This window comes from Labrus bergylta, chromosome 18 (genome assembly GCF_963930695.1).
Source record: "Labrus bergylta chromosome 18, fLabBer1.1, whole genome shotgun sequence".
Lineage (NCBI taxonomy): Eukaryota > Metazoa > Chordata > Actinopteri > Labriformes > Labridae > Labrus > Labrus bergylta.
In genome coordinates this window covers 3,895,888-3,917,511 of record NC_089212.1, presented here as the reverse complement: position 1 = coordinate 3,917,511, position 21,624 = coordinate 3,895,888, and the positions used below count along the sequence as shown (strand labels likewise).

Genomic DNA, 21,624 nt, shown 5'->3' with positions numbered 1-21,624 from the left:
GGACCTTTACACGACAGGCGATTATTTAACACATTTCGTTTAGGTGCTTCCTTGTGAATGGGAATTTACAATAATTCTAATTTGAATAGATATTTTTAAACCTCAGTGCCAGTGTGAGCCTGTGGCTGGCAATGTAAAGTCTTTGGCTCTATCCATTGGTCCCATTTTATGAATGCAACAGCTCAGGAAAGCTAGCACGGATTTCATCTAATTTATCACAGACATCAACATGGACATTTAGGGGCATTGGTCATATGATAATTACAACACTGTTTGATATCTGTCTAATATCATTGAGGGACCTATCAGGTGCAAAACTTATTTGAGTGCAGCACAGATGTCATTGGTATTTTCTACCGGACACAGTTGTCATTTTTTTAACCCAGTTTGTATACAGTATGTAAACAGCAAATTCACTCGTCACAGTGTTGACTCCCATTGGTGTTTTGGTCTCATAAAGAGGTGTGGTAAGCTGTGTTGGTATCATGAGGAAGCACAAAGCCTCTGCACCATAAAACAACCGAAAACCCGTCTAAGGCGTCATTTAAACTCTAAAGCGATCAGTCCATAGCACATGTGTCTGACTGCACTTTGCCTGTTAAGCAGCACACAAATCTGGGTGCTAAGTGAGGCCAAGGGGGCAAAGAGGCTGGATTAAGTTGCTCAATTATAAATAGGAGTAACATGAATCAAACCAATCAGAGTGTCGGTTCTCTATCCTTAAAGAGCCGGGTGCACCTGCAGGTAGGCACGTTTTAATCTCGTATTCCAGGAAACATTAGGCTCCAGCCGGCTCATTTACCTCCTCTCCTCCCATCATGTCCCTGAACATGCAGAACACACACAGGCTATACTGTATTACATATGTCGGTCGTAGATGCAAATTATATCCTCTGAAGCATTCCCACAACATCAGAAACAATCAAAAGATATTTCCTCTCCAAATAAAGACAGACACTGTGCACATTTACACACTAGACACAGCAGTGCAACTTAATTTATCATTGAAATATCCGGACAAGCCAAAAAAAATTTTTGCTTATTCTTTCTGCCGGCATCCATGACTATCTCGTCTACTGCATGCATAAAACTGGACAGTCTGATAGCTGTCAGCAAGATGGTAAGTTTGTGCTCATGGTTATGTTTGAGGTTTACAATAAATCTAGCTCTTTGAAGTGTGCCGGCATGTGAGTGTGTGTGCTTCCGCACGCATCAGAGTGCAGCTGAGGCCTACACCAGCATGATGGAGAGCTTGGTGTCAGCCTCAGCTTGGAGTATTTGGCCCATGCTGGGCTGAAGTAGGAATCCCTCCGAGGTAAAGCAGACATCTAAGAGGTAGCGGTGAGTGTTCCCTCACCAGACTGTATTCTACTGATCAGAAGATGTAGTCAGACGAGCTCTAAATCATCTAGCCCCCTTAAGACCTTGCACTTTAGATTGTTAAAATATGGCCCAAAATGATGAAGTGAAGACATTCTGTACCAAAGGGTCAAATGTTAACTTCATTGTAACATAACATCTTGCTAGATAAACGCTTTTCTGGGCATTATTCCGTTGGCTATTCCAATTTTTTTGATGAATGGATGGAAGGTTCACCTGGGGACAATATCCAAACACACACTTGAACCCATGCCCCATGGATAACTGATTAGATTTTGGTGTTAAAAGGTCAGGGGTTATGCCTATTTTTGCATTCCTGTTTGTAGGGTTTTCCAGGTTCCTGGTTCAAATCCCCGCTGGACATGAGCCTTGCTGTATGGAGTTCCCTTGTTCTTCCTGTGCAGAGGTGAGTTCTCTCCAGGCACTCCGGCTTCCTCCCACAGTCCAAAGACATGCTTGATTGGTTAATTGGTGACTCAACATTGCTCACAGGTGTGAATGTGAGTGTGGCTGGTTGTCTGTCTCTATCTGTCAGCCCTGTGATTAATTGGCAAACAGTCCAGGGTTTACCCCGCCTCTCACTCAATGACAGCTGGGATTGGTTAATTTGCCTTCCAAAAAATTCCATAATCAAAATTTTAAGCTAATTTTCTGCTAGGTGAGAAAAGACAGTGCAGCCATTCTTGAGTGACCTAGAGATCCAAAAAGAGAGATAGTTGTGTTACTTAGCCTAAGCCGTTTGATCCGTTTGAAACTAAATCTGGTGCGCTTTGTCAGATAGTTTGTTTTTTTGGGGTGGTGTTAATGTTTAAACAAACCCTGGTGGGGACCAAAGAACCAAACTCCTGTCCAGTTGCCTTTGGAAGAAGCTTCGGTTTATATTGGATGATTCTGTGATCCATTGTTCTGGCAAAGCAGGAATTGGTGTGCTTGTTATACTGGAAATAAGTCACGGCCAGATATTTTTCCACTGACAAAATATTGCTGGTTTGACACTTTTCTACTTGTGTGGGCAGCTTTAGGATGGATTATGTCAGAACAAATATAAACTGAGTGAATACCCTGATTGATAATTGTCAATTCTCTCAAGTAACAACTGACTAGCACAATACATTTTAAAAGAAAGTCAACTATTGTGACATAAATATAGTGTAGGACTCCTGCTTGGATGCGCTATTGCCAGTTCTCAAGATGCAGAAGGCTTACTGTCCGTGACGGGGATAAAATCAAAGTGCTGTGAGCATGATTCACTGTGATGCAACTGATGTGCCACCAGTTTTGAGAATATCCCATGTATTGTTTCTGCTGCAGAAACCCTTTCGAGTGGGTGTGTTTGGAAGCGTTTACTCTGAGAGCTATGGAAGAAAACAACATATAATATGCTTCTAACATCACCCAAACAAATGGAGTTAAAAAGGACTAAACCAAACTTGACAATAAAACAAAATCTGCAACATCCCACAGTCGTGCTGATTTTATATAAAAGGTCTGATGAAATGGTAGCAGAGAACCTTCTGTGCTGTTAAATGTGTTATTTTGCCTACTTTGACTGAGCTTTGATCAGAAAATGTCTGGATGGTGAGAGATCCATGAATAGCTCAGCCTCCTACAGCAGCTGTTCATGAACTTGTCCCAAAACTGTCACTGTGCTTGATGAACAGTAGCACAAGCCCCAGGGATGGAGTTTTTGAGTGCACGATCGCGTCATCCTCTTCCTCAAAAATCTTTCAATGGCTCGACTGCTCCTGAGTATCAGCTCTGCAGCCCCCCTGGAGCTGCCTGATAGTGCCTGAGTCCCATTCACCTGCCTCACATGTGTGGATGAAAGCTGTTTGTAATGCTTGCGTCATTACAGTTCAGGCACTAAAGTTCCAAAAGCCTGGGGCTGAAACATATGCTGCTAATACTTCAGGCTGTCTTACAGTATACTGTGAATTAATGAAGTGCAATACAGGCTTTTAATTTTAGATGATAGATAAATATACACCTGTGGCACAACAAGCTTATTACTAGAGAGCTGAAAGCAAGATTTTGTAATGAATAAACCAGAGGTTTGAATACATAATGTCCCTGTTTCTGTTGGATAACATGCTGTATAAATATGAAGTATGATGTGGAGAACAATTGACGTATACTTCTAAAACCAAGTCCTGCTGTTGGGGCAGCTGTGGCTTAGTGGGATAATCAGTCATCTGCCAATCAGAAGATTGGCTGTTTTCGATCCCCAGCTCCTTTAGTCCAAGAGTCAAAGTGTCCTGAGGCAAGTCACTGAACACAACATTGTTCCAGAGGGCCATATCCAGAGGTCTGTTAATTCTATGAATGTGTATGAAGTGGATTAGTTAACACTGATGGACAGTTTGCGTAGCATCCTCTGCCATCAATGTGTGAACGTGTTGTGAATGTGACTTGTGAAAAAGTGCTTTGAGTTGTGATAAGACTAAACAAGTGCTCCATTTACCATTTCAGGCAAACAATTATGCTGTGGTCATTATATATATAATAAACTAAATATACATGATAGTGTCTTGCCTTGGTTTATGTTCACACAAAATATCGGTACAGTATAACTAATTGAATTTTGGCAAATATGTCTTCATCATTTCAATTTTACAAAAAATGATCCAACTTTATGTTTCACATTATGCAGACGTCTACGAACCAGGGAGCACTGCAGAAAGAAGAATACAGTAGACTGTATATAAGATTTAAATGTCGACTCCAGATATGAAGGTGATGTCGCATTGTCTTTCACTTGTAAAATTCTACTTTACAGCCTCTAGCTGCAAAAAATCAGAATTAGGAAAATACGTTTATTTCTCACTTGATTTTAAATTGTATTACTTTGAAAGGAGTTTATGGTTTCACTCATTCTTCTTCAATACAGCACGATGTTAATTTCATTAATCACAGTTTAATTTAGAGTGAAGTGGACAATAAAGCTGGGTGTGAATATCACAAAAATTTTCATATTTTTATGACTGGATGGATGAATAGATGTATGGACTGACTGATTGATAGACAGTGCACAGTTAGTCTTAGGCTTTTTGTGCCTTTATTGTAGGGATAGGACAGTGGATAGAAATTGGCGAGAGAGAGAGAGAGAGAGAGAGAGAGAGAGAGGGGGGAATGACATGCAGGAAAGGAGCCACAGATCGGATTCAGACCTGGACCAGCTTGGAGGACTATAGCCTCTGTACATGGGGCACGCACACTAACCACTAGGCTACCGGCCACGTGCCGATCATTTTAAAGTAAATTTTGTTAAAATCCAGTTTTTGGCATTTGCATCCCATTAACTATTCAGGCTGCTTTTAAAAGTGACATCATGTTGCTCTACAGCCTCATCAAGTCATACAATTTCTTACACTAATGGCTTGAAAAAAGACAGCAATTTCCAAAGATTGTCATACAAAGGCGTTTGAAGTCGTGATCTTAAATGCACAAATTTGAATAATAAATTGATCAAAACGTTACGACGAAAATGCACTTTTCATGAAGTTAATCACATTTGAGTTTCCTCCATTTACTAATATCTTTAACAGTCCCAATAACAATCCAGAAAATCAGAACACCAAGAACATTGACAACATTTGTCATGCATCCAAGGAAACAATGTCAGAGGAGGAGAGCATCAAAGTGATCCGATGAAGAAGACTAATCCAAACAATTACATGGCCCTGATTACACATCAAACTTATGAACAACAATCATCATCAAACACTTATTTGTCATCTCGTCAACCTTTGCCAGACAAGGCCGCTGCCTGCCAAAATGTTTAGCGCTGAAGCATTTCAAACTTCAGATGACAGCCAAGTCGTTTCACAGTGATGGACTACAAATATCCTCCAGTTGCTTTCATTCCAAAAGGCTTAAGTGTCGTCGTTTATTATCTCACATAAAAAAAAAAGCTTTAGACATTCTGTTGTCATGGAGAAGTCAAAGTCAGAATATATTTTCTGCACAGTAGCCTTTGTGGTTGTTACATTTTTGGGATTAAATGTAGACGCTGCACGTGTCTACAACTTCTAACTCTAAAAACAGAACATATAACCACCAGGGGCCACATGTATGATGGAAGACTGAGCCTCTCAGTTATACTTGTAAATGGTGACTGAAGGTGCAGAGTCTGTAACACTATCTTTGAGAAGCAGGATGGATGAAACTGACTCATGAATGCATTTCATCCCACATCGCCATCCCTCCTGAGCCATCATCTCATCACAGACGCTAACAGAATGTGAAATTAGATCTCGAACCTTACCATCCACCTCCATTCAAGAGTGTCAAACATATAAAAGAAAATAATTTCTTAAGATTTAGCTGATATCAAAAAGTCAACAGATTCCTGGAGAAAAAAAACACCTTCCTTAATTAAAGAGTATTGACTGTGAAAAGAAGAGCAACCAGGCTGTAATCTATCAGTCAAAGTTGGAAATGAAAACACAGCTGTGTTCCAGGAACACAAAAGGTTCTGTGGTTTTATTGTCTCACCGTCTATATGAGATCTGAAAGCCTGAGGCCTTGTGTGTGGAAATGTATTTTTCTGTTGTTTGGCACAAGTAAAAAAAAAAAACAACAATAGCATGAGTAATAACTATACTGTAGATGGATGCACACAATAGGAATGGGCACAGACACTACGCTGTGCAGCCTACACACACTGTTGAGTTGAGTGTTAAGTAACAGTTTTCTGTATATGGAGTTGACCGTGTTGGTTGAATTGCGTTCTGTTCTCTCCGAGCCATGACTCAGAGCTTCATATCTGTTTCATGTTTTTAAGAAGTTATGATGGGCAGTGAGTGCCTTGGGCCGTTCTTCACACCTAACCTGTTCAAAAGAACTCGAGTCCGTTTGTCAAGTGCTGGTGTGAAAGCTGTCAATCAAACCCTGCTGCAGACCAAACAGCTGTGTTGACGCGGCTTAAAAGGTGGGTTTGGTCCGCTTATTTTCAGACTCTCGGTTTTCTGTGTAGGTTACGAACACGAAACAAGCTAAATCCGACCCAACTCCAGGAAGCAACCACCATCATTGCTGTTAAAGACCGAATTCCCCCCACACCCCTTATTGTGAAAATGTATGATTAACTCATATCCTTTATACAATCAAAACATGGACATTTTAATATGGATGTTAATGGGTCATTCTTGACTTTTGCAGTCAGCATCAAGTGGATACTCGAGGAACTGCAGTTCATTTGTGCTTCCTCATCAGCCTCATTTTTTATCACTGGAGGCTGGATTTCAGATAATAACCGTCGTACATTGGTGTGTAAGTGCACAGCATGTGTCCATTTTACCTTTGTCAGTGCTAAGATACACAAACGCAGAGTAGAGAGGAACAACCACACCCTGATCCACACAACACTCAGCACCTTTACACAGGGTTGATTGATTAGGTGCCATTCATGCTACCCTACCACCAAAATAGAACTTTCCTCACCCAGTTGGTTTCCGACAGATGGCTGTCTACAAATATCTCCTGTTGTGCTCTAGGGTTTTGGCTGTTAAGAAGATGAAGTGTTTCCAAGTGGTTTCTCATTGGTGGATTAAGTTGGTTATCTGTTAATGATACAATTAAAGTCACAGTCTAGACCTGCTTTATATGGTTTGTCCAAAATTATAACTTTTTTAAATCTGATTTTGCATTTGAGTTGATAGATTGATTTATATAAGATGCTTTCAAAAAGTTCAAATCATGAAAGTGAGTCATGGTTAAGAGAGGTTGTTATTAGAATATGACTACAGAAGGCCAAACAGCTGGGTTTAAGTAAAGCCAGAGGCCCCTTTACTTGTCAAGACCTCTCTTATTATTATTATTATTATTATTCCTTCACTCTCTAAAGCTCTTAATTTCAGTTAAAGAGAAACATCCCCCCAAAACATTTAAATGTAATGAGAGACTGACATTTTAGTTAAGAAATGGAAAACATTGCAGGTTTGAAATCTGGTCGCGTCTTAACACCTTTATTGACACCATCATTGTCCACCTGGCATAAAACTATAATAAAACACAAATCATCATCATGGTGAAGACATTACAGATCTCGATTTTAGCTGTAGTTGTGAAGTAACATGTAACATTTGAGAATGGAGCTGCAGCCTCCATGTAAAGCTAACAAAGCATTGCATTTATTTATTTTAAAAGGGGAATCCTGTTTCAGTCGATCTTCAGGTTGCACAAAATTAATTTCCGTGTGTTGTATCAAATATAAGCCTTTGGAAACTCCACAGGGCATGTTTAAATGTGCATGTTTTTAATTGCTTGTTTATTGGAAACCCGAAAAAGCTTCTGTGTGAAACAGAAGCTACTTTTCCTGGGGTTTCCATATCATAATTGACAAGATTTCATTAGTTAGATTACATGTGAAACATCTGCAGGAAAAAACAGTTCTTCACATGTTGTACTTAGGTAAATAATATACTATCATGTGAGACGTGATATCAATTAAACACTCAGTGAAACGGCACATTTCTTTGCCTCGATCGGCTGTCTCATATCTAATTCTGTATCTCTGCATGAGGTCTTTCTTTATGTGAATCGAGCTCTTTGCAGATGTTGCACACAGAAGCACAATAAATCTTAAGTGTGGGCGTTCACTGACACTGCATGCTGTCTGGGGGAAATTTCCTGCAAAACATCTTCAAGGGAGTTTTGCATTATGCTAACAACTGTAATGAGACTCACATCACTTATTTTGTTTTCTCTTCCATTTCTCCCGCAGACTCCCAGATGGGCTAATTGCACTTTATGTAAAGATTGTGTTACTGTCAAATGAATTACCGATTGACATAGTATACAGCATCTTCTGCCGCTTTAATTTAATTTTGCTTTCATTCTTAACAGCAAAAAGGTGATTATTTTATAAACACTTCTCAACACAACAGGTAACACTTAAGATGACAGGTTCTCCATCACATTAAAAACACTGTGACTGTTGGAGGAGAAGAGAGGATGTGAAATGTGATGCTAGGATTCAGAGGACACTCGTGCGAGAATAATGAGTGCAGTATATATTACCCATTCAGGCAGGACTGCGTGAAACTTCATATAGCTGTTTGTGACACACTGATGCTGTTGCATTGTGTTTTGTTCACAGACTGTAAATATTAAAGGCAGGGATGGTCATTTTTTTTCAGATACGCTTTTTAAGATTTAGTTAGAAATTGTCTTTAGGTCCTGACAGAAATTAATAATTAATGTGCTCTGAAAAAAGAAAAGAAAAGAAAATCTGTCATCTATAGCAGTTGTAAGCCTGTAAAATTTCCACCAATGTCTGCCATGAGGTACCAATCTGATGAACCAATCATGTCTCCCTGCTCGTTCTCTACCCCTTGCGTGCACTAGCCCACACTCAAAGCGCTTCATAGATGACAGAGTTTATACTGTGAGTTTACTTAATTCTGAATGAGACATGAGACGAAGTAGTTTCTACACAATGCGCTGAGGTCCACTTCTGGAGCAACAGTAAGTAAGTGAGGGGCGTGGCTTTTGAGGGAGCACAAAGAGGGGAAGGGGTGGGTGCAGACGGAGCACTGAGGGAACGCTACTTTCAAAAATCATGCTAGTTTTCGAAAATTACTAACCCTTCAATGGACGAAGCCTGAGTGACATCACCCATCTGTTACGACATGGAGCTCCTGAGACTCATCGGCAGCAGCCACCATGCTGGAAATCCTGTCTCAGGCTGACTTTCAGACAACCTAACGACAGACTGCGAGGCGGATTTTAAGCCTTATGTCAAGCAGTTACATCGCGCCCACTTGTCAATCATGTCAACTACAGCCTAACTATGGATAACAATCATCGATCATAAGATTAAAACAGAGCTGTTTGCTGTGCGTGCCAGTGATGACAATAACTAATCAGTTTCATTTTTTGTACCAGGCTGTAAACATGTAAATCTCTGCTGTAAAAACGGCTTTTTTGAATGTGGTGTATATGTGACTTCTGGTGTTCCTGGAGCTAGCCTCTAGTGGACACTTGAGGAACTGCAGGATTTTGCACTTCCAAATTGGCTTCATTTTTTAAGACTTGAGGTTGCCGCTTGGTTTTGTTTTCTGGACTGTGGTGGAGACTGCCTACTATTAGATAACATTTGTTATGAATTGGGGATAGACAAATAGAATAGATAGATAGACAATAGAGTTCTGCACTGAATTCATATTCATTGATGTGGAGAGAAATCAACTGGAAGTATGTTCTCCTACTTCCACAACTCAAACAGAGGAAGAAAAAAACAACAACGCTGATCTTTATTTAGAACGTGCCTGAGCGACTGCTGACAAAGTGTTTCATGATTTATTAATCAAAGCAGCTATTGATAGACCACTGTGCTCTCTTTTTTTTCTCTCCATCTAATTAACCGATGGAATATGAAATACTGCCAGACAAGAAGAAGAAGAAGATCATGTCATGCAAATGTGCAGCAACTCTTTATCGGCTACATCAGAGGATTGTATGTATGGAGTGAGCATCATATATAGAACACACTCTTGTTTCCTCATGCACGTCTCTCCTGGGTGTTTCTGATATTTTCGTGCCTCAGCGTCCTTGTTATTGCCAGCAGCAGCAGCTGGTTTTGCAGCCGTCTGTAAACAGGAATGCAGCATGCTATCAACAAACATGAGTGTTTCATCAAAGAAAGGGAAAGCAATTCAGTCATATTTCACTGACTGACAGCAGCGTGAATGATTAATTGAATATTTGATGTGTTTTCCAGAAGTCAATCAGATGTGACACAGACAGAGCAGCACCTCAGTACGTCATTCCCCTGTGTATTATGAACGCTGATGGAGGATTGACGCCAGTGAACTCTCTGTAGCACAGGGCGATTAGCAATTTAATCAATATAAAAAGACTAATATCAGCTGTGCAACTTTGGTGTGCAACTATTTTCAGACAATTTATTTCTTTGTATATTGTTTTTTGCATTTATTTATTGATTTATATAGTTTATGAAAGTTAAATCATTCCCTTTTTTGACTTGTCAGTTATAACATGTAAGTAGTCCTAACTATTTCTAGAATCATGGTGCTCAACCTGTGGTTCAAGGCCCTCCCAAAGGGTCATGAGATAATCTAGCATCCTTTCAAGACAGCTAGCATATTAAAAGATGCCTTTTTATAAATTCCACATCCCACACAGCAGATACAGCCAAATGCTTTGTACCATCAGCAAACATGCAAACTCTTGTGATACTAAGAAAAAAGACACAAAATAAATGTATTCATCCATATCTACAGTATATTTCTCAACGTGCCTCAGAAGCTGCAGATCAGGGGTCCTTGTGCTATTTTTAGCTGACTCCGCCCAAGAAACAAAGAAAAATCTGAGAACTAAACAACATATTTAAAAGCCTTTATTTATATAAATTAAGAGTAGACTGCAAAAGAACAAGGACAAGTCAATACTATGGTTGCTTCTGTTTCTAAGAGATATGTGCTTTATAAACAGAAGCCTATTGCTAAGTAATGTAAGTGAATATAAAAAATGCCTTTGTTTTCTTATGTAGGGCTTATTATAATACAGTTTGCCTCATATAAACTGTACACTGAAAAAGACATTTAGCCGCTCCTGGAATGGAAATTCAATGGAAATCCCAACTGAGTTCCAGGTCAATAGTTGCATATATGGACACGGCTTCCTGTTAACTACTCATAGGGAATACTCCAGACAGCAATTGGATGATTGCTGCACTGCTGTTTTATTTTCATGCTTTTTTAATAGGATTTTATTATTGTGTATTTGACTGTTGGGATTTTTCTTTTTTCTGTAAAGCACTTTGTTACGTTGGTTTTGATAAGTGCTTTATAAATAAACTTTATTATTATATTATTATTATTATTGTGAATATATTGTGAGCTTGGTTGTCTGATAAAGTACAGCCAGTTCAAGTCCAGAGCTAGGAACAGTGTGAGGTATACAGCAAAAAAAAAAGCAACCTTTGTGTGTCAAACACAGCGCTCAGTAAAGACAACATAACTACCAGGTACTCCAGTTAGTACAGCCATCACGGCTAACAGCCTGGAACCTTTAATTGTTTCCTCCTCAGTTGTGTCCCTGCTGTACTGTATGCAGTCGGCTTGGTCTTTCGAGTCTCAGTGCAAAGAGAGGAAAGCAAAAATAGATGCCCTATTCTTATGTCCATTGTCTGTTTGAGGACCAGTAGATAATCTATTTGTTTTAAATCAGTGGGAAAAAATGGTTTCTGTTGATAGACAATGCTTGGGAATATATTATGCAAAATACACTTCACCATGTTTTTCGAACACTAATATGTGTCTCTAGTCTGTCTACAAACTCCCCCCAATGATGAGAAAAGTCCATCCTCTCTGTCTTCTGCCTGCTCCACTTTTCAGAAAATGTGTGCTCAAACAGGCTGTTTGGAGATTTTCCCTTCATGACATCACAAAGGGCAGTAACCCCTCCCCCAGGTGGGTGACACTCCTACAGCTAGGTGTTTGTTCTGCCCTCTGAGTCTGCCTTCTCACCTTAAACAATAGGGCATGGTGCAAGAAATCCCAAGCCTGCCAAACCCTTCCAGAGAGGTGGCGTGGTCAGACACAGCTCATTTACATATTTAAAGGTACAGACATAGAAACAGCCTGTTCTGAGCAGGGCTGAAATAGAGGGGTTTATAGACATGATCAAATACAGGATCAGAGGGTATTTTTGGCTGGTTGAGCTGGATGAATAGGAGGTGAATATGTGACCTTTAATACTACAATCAGACAATTGGCCCCTTTTTGGAGGTTGGTTTTGAGGTCTTTTGATTGGCCACGCCTGATAATGATGTCAAGATGAATTGATGATACCCTGAGTATATTTATCATCACTGCAGCAAGGTGACAACTTTGACATAAAGCAATATAAACGGAAAAAAGAATAAAAGGTTGGGAACAGAAAGACTTTCTCCTAAACAGTGTTGAAATGCTTTGAGGCTTCTAAAGAGTTTTCACACGTCAGAATAAAAAAAACTGACAACTTCCCTCATCATCCGTGATTAGCCGTGACAGGAAGCAGAGTCTGGTGACTTCCTGTCACACTGAGGCACTTTGTCGCAGAGATGAGTCCACAGGCGTCAGCAGCTTTACTTACAACTTAGCACCATCCCGACAGTACAAGTCACTCACAGTGAATCCATCTCTTATTTAACTTACACTAGATTCATAAATGTGACGTGACATATCTGTAATTACACCCAGATTTTTTTTTTTATTAACAGAGAACAAATGACCTTCGAGTTAATAAGCTTTAGATGTTAATAAAAATGCCTTCATGTTAATTAGAAATCTGTCTTGATGACGGATGATTGGCTTTTAGTGTGTTCAGATAGTCCAGACAGATGTTATGATGACAGATGTTTTCACAATCTGTGGTTGTAACTTTAAACTTTAAGTGAACACCTTTAAAGATATGTGGTTGATACTGGATTTGCATTCAATCATGCAAAGGAATAGTGTATTAAGATAGAGTGCATGCCATAAATAGGAAGGTTTAGCATGTATCTAAAATGCCATCCTCTGCACCAAGGACCGACCCTTTGGGAGAGTGGAGCAGTGTCACCTCTCAAACATACTCCCATGTCCTTGCATTTCTCTTTCACCGAGGCATAGAAAGAGACTAGAAACTTGAACAGAAGTCTTCGTAGGCACCAGAAAGTGGCAGAAATGTTGCACGAATTTCGATCTAGCGAGGAGAAACCATGTAAAACTAATCCACCGATAGCTGATCTCTCGCATGCAGATGAACACTGCTTTGTGTCAACAAGGAAGATAATGCACAGCAGCTTTGCATGGCTGTGCGATGCGAGATAAAATGATGTCATATTAAGCTTGTTTTTCAAACTCTGTTGTGGATGTAATCCAGCTAGCTTACCATTTCCATCCTGCATGCATAAGTAAGTACATTACAACCTGACAGGAGACAAACACAAGCTTCTTTATGTAAGCCTCGCTCCAATATTCTCCGAAAACACATTTTACAACAACAAAGAGTTTTGGAATTTTAAATGTGTTATTACCCTTGCATACATAATGCAACCCCTCCCCTTGTGTATCTGACATGAGTTAAAATATTCCATCTTATGCACGGTACTGGAGGGCTCAACTCACACAGTCAATTACTGTATGCAGCCTCGTTCATATATCTTGCATGCAAATGAGACTATAAATAACACCAACTCTTATCTCCGATGCTTCCCCCCCTGTTTGGGTGTTAAAGAGAGTGCTGTGACACACCAAAGGTCTCTCACTGTCTTGTTGCTCCATACATTGTTTCAATCTCGTTCTTTAAGATGTGCAAACTTACTTTTCTGTCGTGCATTTGCAGAAATTCTGCCCTTCGAAGGTTAAAAGTACAAAAGAAGTGAAGCTGAGAAAATAAGGCTTTTTAGTTTTCACACTGGCTGACTGACTCCAACAAATGAGAGATATTACACATTTACAGCCTTTACCTTCGAGGCAAATTATTTACCCACAGAAATAGGCTTGAAAGCAAGGACATAACACATAAAAGTGAAAGGTTATGAGCACAAATGGCATTCAGAGAATAGAGGGCGGGGTGTTCTGTAACCTCCTTTCTCTTTTGTTTTGTATTTTGTCTAATTATGGATATGATCCGAAACATCTTTGTTTTGTTATTTGTGTCTCTCCTGCAACCATACATATTCATATCAAAGTCAATGATTAATGAATCCACTTTAAGGACATTCAAATATGTTGTATAACAGGCATTTGGCCTCCCCAAAACATATGAATATCTCTCGTGTTAAAAGGCTCCATGGCAATAATTGATGCTCCATTAGCTAAAAGCAAGACTGCTTAGCAGGGGTTATGTTTCCATTATGATTGCATTTACCTAAACGTCTGTTCATGAATACATCATTAAAATAGAAAAGAGGTAATCCACAGTATGTTTAAAAATGGCAATAAGTAATAGCTCTGTTTTTTTGTTTTTTTTAAATCCACTGTTATATTGTCTGTTGCATCAGTAATACTTATGAACTCTATTATTACTTAATTACTCCCCATTCATTGGGACTGGCAGCAAAATGTTAAGCAAAAGAATAATGACAAATGACAGGTAGTTTTTTATCAAAGGGTATCATTATTTTTTAAGTAGATTTTCTCAAACAAAGATGAATTATGAAGCCAAGGCCCACTGGCGCAATCTACTCGCTGTGTCAACACACTGCAGAGCTAAAACAGAGCCAGCAGCAGGTCAGGTTCACCTTATTTAAAGCGTACAGTGTTGCAAAAATAAAGGAAGTTCAAAACAAGAGAGGTTCAAAGAGCCAGAGGAGCATACTGTAGAAGTCTTATTTCAGTCCTGAGACAGAGCAGTTATGGAAGTGAAATGTTGACTGTGCGAGAGAAGTTATGTATGATACTTAAACAAATGATTGTTGTGTTGGAACAGTCGTTTCAATGGCTGAGATCATTTGTGAGCCAAAGCACTTGTGTGTGAGTTTAAGATTAACATTTGGAAATGGTAGAAAAGTAAACCCTGAGCTTTGTCACAAAGTCTCCTGTAACTTTGTTAAAGTTTGCCCTGAAAAGATATTTCTATTCCTGTGCAAACTATTGTAATCCAACTAGTGTTTTAAGGAGTGTAATGTGAATAAAGCTTCACTTACTTACTGAGTAGGATGAATTCAGTTATACTCAGATTTATTGGTACAGCATAAAAAACACCATACTCCAAACAAACTCAAATCTACCAAGTGTAGATCACAAAATAGCACATTTTTATTACATGTTTCAGACTTATCTGAAACCTATACATAGGTTTTAGTGTTGTAGTACTTGAGATCAGTCTTGGTCTCAAAAATAGTTTTTGCAGTTTAGTTCTTCTGGCCTGGAAAGTGTAAAGAAGCAATAGGTGGTGATAATCTTCTTGGGACGCAAATGACCAAAGTCACATAACCAAATGCATGTGCTATACACTGGTGGTATTTGGTGAGCATGAAACATGAATTCACCTACATGATTATACAGAAACTTGAATAATGAAGTCGTTCAAAAAAAGTAGATCTTTTTCCTATTTTGTAGATTAAAAGAAAAATTCACAAGACTGCGTAACTAACCGGCCAAGTGTGGCTGAATTCCCTGTATCTCCTGTTTACACCACAGAGTCAAGGTATATGTTCAGTACAAACTAGTGTTGTAAGTGGATGATGTGCTCCCTCAGTCCCCTGCTGAGCCAGGAGAATGACTATTGTGCAAAACGTTCATGCATAAGGCCAGTACTTTGATGTATGAACACACCGTTCTGTTTGTTTAAAGTCATCTTTTACATCAAGGCTCAACAGTGTGAGGTGACTTGAGGGACCGCTGTGTCTTTGAAGAATTCATTCATTAGCATTCAAAGGGACAGCCCCGATCCACCCGCCCAGTGCTCGGATCAAAACATTGCCAACAGCAGGGCAGACGTACGTGCGCAGCATCCCTCCTGACCCGCACTCTTTGAGACACCTCATTTGCAGCTCACCCATCATGTGCAAATCCCTCCAGATAGATAATGTCATGGTATACGCAACACCCTGTCATGTTATTATGACAGGCCTGTTTGCCAAGTGAGATTGGATGTGATTTGGAAGGGCAGCGCACCGGCTCTTTGATGATCTACATCCAGGTGGAAATAATGGTAAGGAATAATATGTATCCGTGCGGATCAGAGAGTTGTGAAAGATAAAGCAAAGTCAACGGAAACTCTCAGGACTTATGGATTTCCTCTCTTCTTAAATGTGAGCTTCCGTGAGTGCACCTCTGACTAAGAAGGCCTCATTACTCATTCTGTGAACTTTCTCTTTGTTGAGTTAGACATGCACTTCAATGATTTTATATGTCAAAGTCAATTTGGTAGTCATGGTTAGTAATACTCAGTCTGGGGAAAGAGTTGTATAATGTCTTCTGTGGCTCTGGAGTCTGAGAAACGTTTCATCATGTGGGTTTTTCGTCTCTCTTTTTTGGGGGGGTGGGGCTTGGAGACACGGGAAGTCTCCATTTCGAATTAGGGCTGGAAGAATGACGTGTTAAGACAAGTTACATGAGAGGAAGTATAGGATACCCATTAAAGGCAGAATATGCGACATAAATACAGCAGAAATCCAGTAAATCCTCTGTGAAAGTCTCTGAGTCATGATGTCTACAAGTAGTGTGTCGGTGAGTCCCGCTGGCTGTGTTGTTGTCTGGGCTGTATTCACATCATGTTTACATGGCCGGGAAGGCTGGCCGGCGCATCCCCTAGCGTACAGATTTTCTTTGTGCTTGTTTGTGCAGATCACTGTTTTTTAAACATTCATAGGATGCTTAATTATTAAGGCAAATGCAGATATGTTGCTGGATTGCATTTTGGCTTTCTTGCACTCCACAACCAAAGCAAACAGAAGTGTAATTGATCAAAAACACTCACACTGCATACAGGAACTGCTCTGAAAACCAAAATTCATATCCCTCATCTACAAATTCTGCATTCATATGCATACATATTTTTATAGATTATATGACATCGAACGTGCAGGCTAAGGCCGTTACATACTGTGTGACAAAGGACATTTTTTGTGTGTTTCTGTGTAAATGCAAAGCATATTAGTTATACTCATATTGTATAAAACTAGGCTCAAAAACACATCCAACAAAGATGATTCATTCCCCAAAAAAGTCACTTCATCTTCCCTGAAAGCAAATTTGCACTTGGGATGCCACTGATCAACCACTACCCCCCTCGCTTATTTGAAATGCATGCTGCACTCAGTAACCACTATGCAAGAAGATCAAATCTAATCTCATTCCTGAGGAACCCAGCAGTCTGCCCTCTGCTTGTAGAAGTCCGCTTGTGGCTTTGGTTTGGGATCAGATGTGAGTTCTCGCGCTCAGATCAGATGACAAGCAAGACTTTAATTTACCATCTGAAGAACCAGTGTGTGTGTGTGTGTGTGTGTGTGTGTGTGTGTGTGTGTGTGTGTGTTTGTGTGTCTGTGTGTCTCTGTGTGTAATTTATGTAGCTGATATTCTGTCTTGTCTTTTATAGCAACATAATTAATGTACTGGTGAATTGTGTGCGGGTACATATTTGTGTTTGGATAACAGTATGCATCTATTGGCATGTGTAAGTGTTATTCACAGGGTGTTATCGACTCTCTATGTTTCCATACTGCTGCGTTCTTGTGAATGAATCCTTAATGCTATTCAGGCCTTGACAGAAAGGCTTTTGACTGAGTGATCGTGCTTTATAATTAACTGACAGTAAACACTGGGCGCACAATGCGTAATCACTGCAGTAAAAGGATTCTTGGCCCCCACTATACTCGCTTTGATTGACCTTTTAAAATGACAGGATGCATTGTTGATTGATTTCTTTGATGCGAGGTCTCACAAATAAATTGTTCAGAGACCACATAGCAAATTTTCTTCTGGCCCTCGGTAGCTGCCTCATTTTAAGCATTTGACATGTACGTCAAGTAGCTGACAGCAGAGCCGCAGAGGTATAAGCGTCTTGGGTGTGAAATAAAAACAGATTGAAATAGCTTATAGCTTGAATTTATGCATCATAATGTTACAATAGACAATCTTTGATTTATATATTCATCACCTCCAAGGCCTCTTGTCTCAGTGTTTAACTTCAGGTTGTAAATCTACATTATAAACACCCCGAGCTTACCTTCATGATGATAAAAGGGAAAGTGGGAATGCCGTGTCTAGCTGAAGAAACCATTTTCCAGTGTGCCATGTTTCACTACGTTACATCAACCGTAATCTCGAGTGACAGCTGTTGATGACCTCCGCGACACGCAGCAGCAGTGTCTCAATTACGCAGCGTGAAATTGTAACTGTCTGGATTCTGGTTGAACTTTTACAGCTTCATGCCTGTTTGCACTCAAACAATGTTAAGCCCACCACAAGTCAGTGATGTGGGCACGCAGGCTGCTGCTGCTGCTGGTGGTGTACATGTGGAAAATGTGGAGATGCACGCTTTCAGACTCTGGAATCTCATTAAGCATATTGTGTTGCTAGAATCAAGGCAGAGGTGTATTTGGCAACGGGAAACCGCCACAGCCAGAGAAGTCAGGAAACCTCAAGAGGCTTAGTTACAGCGCACATTGCAGCGCACATTGCAGAAAGAGCTTGTCAAGGGGATTTTGGGAGGATATTCTGCCAGCTTGACACTGTGACAGAGGCGGAAATCACATGACATAACAACTGAAATTGTTTGTCCAGGAGGCCCTTTCCTGTATTATATTTAGCATATTCAAACTTAGAGATTACTGCATATCCCTATATGAAGTGTACCATTCAGTCCTAGTTATGACATTTTATTATCATGGAGGATCATTTTTTCCTGTCTGGGAGGAGGATCTGGTGTGTTTTGAAAAATCTGAAAATCAATCATGTTTGAGCTTGTTATGTTCCAAGAGGACTAATTTCCTTGTTGTATGGGATGGTGCAGGGTCGTTTTAAAAATGTGTTTTGAATGTCATATGTGCTTTTGAATCCATTTGATAATTTTTTTTGAGTTTGCATTGTCTTTGTTTATTTTTGTCTTCTGTAAAATACGTTGAGTTTACATTTGTATGACATGTGTTATGCAAATTAAATCGATTACATTGTCAGTTAAACAGGAAGTCAAATTCAAATTGAATCACTAGTCTAAAGGTAGGAAAAACCTCAGAAAACAGTCAATGTGGAGCCAAATTTTTCGAAATGTCTGCAGGTAAACGACGTAATTTGGTTTGGTAAATTTGGCAAGCAATAGCAGATGCTCACAGTGCAAGCCTTTGGTTCTTCTCACTGGTCAAAATCCACATCCATGCCTGTGCTAAATTTGGTTACAAATTACACCGGTCGATATGTAGCATACTCTGTAGCAAGCGACATCAGTTAGAAAGAGTTATCCAATGTTTAATTCCATGTCTTAATCAGCAGGAAAAAAAGCTAGTCAGTTACCAAAATGAGGTAGCATTATGATGTGTTCAAGGTCGGGTCAGTAAAAACAATTGTAAAATCAAGAAAAATAAAATGTAGGTTTTGGCGAGAAACTTAAATAAATACTTTAGTTGGCAGTAGAATTTTTGTTGTAACGTAACCATGTTAGTTAATGTTGCTAGTTAGCAAAGGCAGCTAAAAGCCCTAAGAAAGTTAGCTGGTAGAAAGCAAATTTGAAAAGCAGAAATAGATTTTATGTCATTGTGAAAGAGCAGAAATGTTAAATATTGTAACATTCTGCTCAATAAAGTTAGGAGATTTCCAAACTTAAAACAGGCTACTGTAGGCCGTAGCCAACGCCAAAAATAACAAACCTACAGCCTCTCTCCTAGTCACAACAGACGTCGGCTAAGCTCTCGCACACGCACGCACGCACGCACACACACACACACACACACACTGCACAGTCCCACCTTTCCTCAAGCTCTCGACCAATTACCCACTTGACAACCTGCATAGACACTGTCATAGGCACTTGAAATAACTGACAGGCTTATGACCTCTCAGAACACTGCTGTCAATCTAACACATTCACTGACATTAAGGAGAACTCAGTAACTGCCATAACAGTCGTTATCTTAACTAACAAAACATGAAATCTGATCCGTTACAATATATATCACTAATATATGACTTATATCTCTTAAAAACATCCAAGTCAAACTCAACGAACAACAGATGTCCATGGGATCAGCTGTATTATCTTTGGGAATGTTTTATTGGGTAACTTGTGGACTATACCAAATGGATCTGAAAATGTAAAGCTGCAAGTTTATTTTCATAAAATGGATACTTTATAACACAAGCCAATACAAACATCTGTTGTTTTGTCAACTGGGCGAATAGATCTCTGCTTAACTGTGTGACGACAGGGCTGGTTTGAAATGGAGAAAGTGCAAAGTATGGTCATTTTGGTGGAATCAAGCCATCTGCTCTATCATTAGGCTAGACTGATGTGACACACATGCTTATCATCCACTATCACATTGACACTATTTCATTTAGTGTCTTTGTCCATTGCAATAGCACTGTGGCGTCTTCTCTTTCAGCCAGTTGGATTTTGTGTCATTTAGTGTTCTAACCCGACCGTCTGATTTGGCAAATAGGGATGTCTGGCAGATGCAGACCTTAAGAAGAGCCTTGTTTCAGCAGAAGCACGTATTGCTCTATAAAGAGAGCACTAATTGCGCTGAGACTTCAAAATTGCTTTTGTTTACTCACCCTGGCTGACTCAGCCTGGAGCCAGAACACAACGTTTTTAAGCAAAATAAATATCATGAAACCTTGTGTCTACCTTTCTCTCTAACTCACTCCCTGCTTTTATCTTCTCCATTTACAATGAGAAGGAGCAGTGGGTTTCTGGTTAGGACATGGGCTGTGGCATGGTCACAGAATTGTAATGAGGAGATGTATTAATGCTGTGTTAGACCCCAGCTTTTTTCCTCAATCAGTTAGACCGACTAGCATTGCAGCAGATTGTCAGAGGGCGTCTTTGAAACCTTTGAAAACATCACAGAATTGAATCCGTTTTCTGACCCTGCTGTCCTCATTTTCCCTCAAAGTTATTCACCCGTCCTTTAATTCTGCAGTCTGATGTCAAGGCAAACTCCAATTGTTCTGCTCTCTGCTGAGTCTATATGGTCGTTTGTTAGTTTTTGTTTTATTAAATTTCACTGCAATTATCAATGAGCATGTTATTCTGGTATTATCTCCATCTGCCTGTTCAAAAAAGGTAGTTTTATTTTAATCTGACATTCAAAATCAGTTACCATAAAAATTGCATTATTATGTTTTTGTCTTCTTAGAACTCTGAAGCTTAGTTTAGGTCATTAGGATCCCCATTAGCTGCAGCGAGTGTGACGGTACTCAAAATTGGTCTTAGTATCAAGACCACTTTTTGAAGATCTCGGTCTCGTCTCTGAATCAAAATCCTTTTTTACTCGGTCTTGTCTTGGTGTCAGACTATGGCAGTCTCTGGATTTTAAATCAAGACCGATCTAAAAGAACAAATAACTTCAATTCATTATTGGATTTTCATCCCTTGGTTACGGTCGCAACCTTCCCGGTGTTACGGTCTAAGAGAGTGACGCCTGCTGCACACATGATGATGATTTTTCAGAGATAGTTTATGGTCTTGGTCTTGACTCTGTCTTAATCCCTAAATGTCTTGGTCTTGTCTCGGCCTCACAGCGACTGGTCTCGGGTATTTCTTGGTCTCGGTTAGTGTGGTCTTGACTACAACACTAGCTGAAACATT

At 39.7% G+C, this 21,624-nt stretch overlaps 1 protein-coding gene across 1 annotated transcript in view; it reads left to right on the top strand.

The window, feature by feature from the left end:
• The window catches only part of LOC109989743 (leucine-rich repeat and fibronectin type-III domain-containing protein 2), a 152,168-nt gene that overhangs the window by 65,109 nt on the left and 65,435 nt on the right, over positions 1-21,624 (top strand). The gene's annotated exons all lie outside the window — the stretch shown is intronic.